The sequence below is a fragment of the Budorcas taxicolor genome, chromosome 13 (genome assembly GCF_023091745.1).
Source record: "Budorcas taxicolor isolate Tak-1 chromosome 13, Takin1.1, whole genome shotgun sequence".
Lineage (NCBI taxonomy): Eukaryota > Metazoa > Chordata > Mammalia > Artiodactyla > Bovidae > Budorcas > Budorcas taxicolor.
Genome location: NC_068922.1, coordinates 5,785,528 through 5,789,394, shown reverse-complemented (window position 1 = coordinate 5,789,394; position 3,867 = coordinate 5,785,528). Strand labels below are relative to the sequence as shown.

The window sequence follows — 3,867 nt, the reverse complement described above, 5'->3', positions numbered from 1 at the left end:
GGGACTGACCGCACTTGCATGAAGTTATTTGAATTTTGATCTGTATCTTTAATCAGGCACATTGCTTTGAATACATTCATTTGAGTAGTGGAGTCAAACAGCTATTGTTGTTTTTTTTTTTTTTTTTCTGTAATGTGAGTAAAAAAAATTAATAGGATTTAGGGATTAGCTTGAATGTCTTCTTTTATGTGACCTAGATAATATAGTGCCTTATTATGACTGCATTCCTGACGATAAAGTATACAGTGTTTGCCAATGAGTTAAAACAATAGCTATATAAATACAAAACATATTATTCATGCCTGTTGTGTATCTAGTCATCCATTATTAATATTAATCATCTTTGCTTTCTTACAGGGAGCTTAAAGTCCCATGTATTTTACAATCAAAACTGTCAAGAATTATAACACTACTCTATGTGATCTCTATAAAATGAGATATAAATGCCAATCAAAGAGGCCATTGGTTGCTTCTTTTATATTCAAAGTGCTTCTGACCATAAATTACATTAATAGTTTGTATTCTCCTTACCTTGTCTCAGAAGGAGCTCAAGGCATGTTTGACCCTTTCATTCTTATAACCTTTGCTTGGGGAGAAAGCCACCCTGGCAGGCCCTGGGCTCCCCTTTTCCTCACACACACCCAACAAGGAAAACAGGGCCCTCTCTGCCTCTTTCCTGTACATTCTCAGATTCAAGATCCTGAGTCAAGAGGGAGCAATGTGTGACTCAGGGGACACATCTAGGTCACCACCACAATCCTCTCCACCAAATCAGAGCTGTTTGGGGCCATATTTATTGCTTCCCTTTTCTTTGGCAGAGAAGAAAAATTGATAAACACAACATCCATTGAAATATCATCAACCCATCTCAGAGTGGACTCCTTTTGAACTCCTGGAATAATATAATAGATGATGGAGTCCAGGGTACTCCAGCCTAATACCAACTTGTATTCTTTACTGAACGCTATTTGAGCAAAATTCAAGAATATATTCAACTTAGAGCATCTTTTCAGTTCAGTTCAGTTCAGTTGCTCTGTCGTGTCTGACTCTTTGTGACCCCATGAACTGCAGCACGCCAGACCTCCCTGTCCATCACCAACTCCCGGAGTACACCCAAACCCATGTCCATTGAGTCAGTGATGCCACCCAACCATCTCATCCTCTGTCATGCCTTCTCCTCCTGCCCTCAATCTTTCCCAGCATCAGGGTCTTTTCCAATGAGTCAGCTCTTCGCATCAGGTGGCCAAAGTATTGGAGTTTCAGCTTCAACATCAGTCCTTCCAATGAACACCCAGGACTGATCTCCTTTAGGATGGACTGGTTGGATCTCCTTGCAGTCCAAGGGACTCTCAAGAGTCTTCTCCAACACCACAGTTCAAAAGCATCAATTATTTTGTGCTCAGCTTTCTTTATAGTCCAGCTCTCACATCCATACATGACCACTGGAAAAACCATAGCCTTGACTAGACGGACCTTTGTTGGCAAAGTAATGTGTCTGCTTTTTAATGTTTCTGCTGTCTAGGTTGGTTATAACTTTCCTTCCAAGAAGTAAGCATCTTTTAATTTCATGGCTGCAATCACCATTTGCAGTGATTTTGGAGCCCAGAAAAATAAAGTTAGCCACTTTTCCCACTGTTTCCACATCTATTTGTCATGAAGTGATGGGACTGGATGCCATGATCTTAGTTGAGCTTTAAGCCAACTTTTTCACTCTCCTCTTCCACTTTCATTAAGAGGCTCTTTAGTTCTTCTTCACTTTCTGCCATAGGTTGGTATCATATGCATATTTGAGGTTATTGATATTTCTCCCGGCGTCCTTTACTAATTCATTTTGAAATGTTACTACTCTAGGTAACTCCAGAGAATGCACTAACAAGCACAAGGCAGTGAAACAAGAGAGGTCATTCCTCAAAGACAGCAAAAGCGCCCAGTCGACTGCCTGATAATACATGAAGTGTCTTCCTGCTTTCTTCCCATTTCTTAAGACATCTGTTATCTGAATTGTGAACACTGAACCACGCTGGGGGAAAGCCACCTTCCACCCGACCTATAGGTCAATCCCTTCAGATGACAAACGACAGAAGGAAGCGCAGGCCGGCGCTCAGAGGTTCACTGTCAGAGCCCTGTCGATTCTCCTGGGCATCCCCCACCATTTCTCCTCTTTCTCTTCTGATAACTCCCTGGCTCTAATTGGAGGCAGGAGCAGCACTGTTAGTACAGAATTTAATATCAATACCGCCTGGCACTATTCTATTGTAGATGAGGAGAGATTCCTGGCACTATACTTGAGACCAAAGAAAATGAGAAGAAATAATCACTACTGCCTTGTCTTATGTTTTATGAGGGTAGTTGTTCACTAATTTACTCAAACAAACATTTACTGAGTCCGTACTATGTGCCAGGCACTCTTCCAGTTTGGGGAAAAAGAGCAATAAACAAAACGGACAGAAACCCCTCCCTTAATGGAAGTTTAAAATGTAAGGAGAGGAACAGTACAAAAATTGAATAAATAAGTAAAACATACAGTGTGTAAATGGTGTTGTGTTCTATTGAGGAAAAGAAAGCAGGGGATGGATTAGGACATGGGTTTTCATTGGCACCGAACACTCAGGGAAGACCATGCAGTGGAGAAAATATTTGGGTCAAGCACCCAAGTTGTTGATGAAGTGAGGCATGTGCTTATGCAGGGGAAGAGCAGTATATTAATAAACAGAAAGCAAACGCCGAGCACTGAGATGGAACACATCTGGCATGGTGCAGGAACAGCCCAGGTTTGGTGGGCCTCAGTAGGGAGGGGCCAACACCAAGGCTCTCACAAGTGCAGAGCTGGCCATTTGTCCAGAGGGGCCATGACTAGGGATGTATATGACCCCACGGTCATCCGGGATGAACCACTCTGCCACCATATTTTCACATTCTTTCGCGTTAAACTCAGTAATCCCCTACTTCTTTGAGATGTGGATCTTCTGGTGGCCAGGTAACTTGAACTTGACCCTGCAGAGGGACTCAATCATGTGCCCCTTGTTCTGCAGCCTGGTGCGGACAGATGTTACTAACCAACCACTGTGGCCCCTGGGGGCTTTACAAAGGCACTGCACAAATCTGTCTCCAGTCTAGAATGGAGACAGCACGCCAGTCACAGGCCAGTCATGAATGTCCACTGGAAAGAACCATCTGCAGAGTTCCTTAGCACAACCTGCACAGGCAAAATATACCACCCACGAGGCTGCTGTTTGCAGCCATTGCAAACAGCGTCCCCACAGCCCAGGTTTGATATTGCAAAGATGGCCACCGTGACAGTCCCCTCCCACAGGACCTTCCAGAGCCTTGACATTTCTGTCCATTAAGAGTCTTTGTCTCCTCCCCTTGAACCCAAATTAGCTTTTGTGATTGCCCTGACTTGTAGCTTATGGCTTGTCTGACAGAAGTGATGCTAGGTGACTTCCAGGCTTGGGCATAAAAGGCAGAACAGCTTCTGCTGAGCTCTCTTTCTTGGATGTTGGAAACAGTTCCAGCCACCATGATGTGAGGAAGCCCAGCCACAGGAAGCCCGGCCACCGGAAGCTGAGCATCCAGTGGACAGCACAGCCCAGGTGAGGAGTGGAAGCAGCTGCTCCAGACCCAGAGCCGAGCCCCTCACCTCACCCTGTGAACAGTGGCGCTGAACCTTCTCCAAGGACCCCAGAGCAAACTGCAGGGCTGTGAGCAAAATGAATGATTGTTGTCATTTTCAACCATTCTGTTTTGGGGTAGTCAGGGGCTGGGTGGCCAGAGTGAAGCAGGCAGTGGATTAGGATACACTTAAGGGACGGAATGGGCCCGTCTTTGGGGGCTTTATACGCACCATGGCAGATGCTCTGCCTTTCA

At 44.7% G+C, this 3,867-nt stretch overlaps 1 pseudogene; it reads right to left on the bottom strand.

The window, feature by feature from the left end:
* Window positions 1-3,168: 3,168 nt before the first annotated feature.
* Window positions 3,169-3,282, bottom strand: LOC128058992 (uncharacterized; annotated as a pseudogene).
* Between the last annotated feature and the right edge of the window lie 585 nt (window positions 3,283-3,867).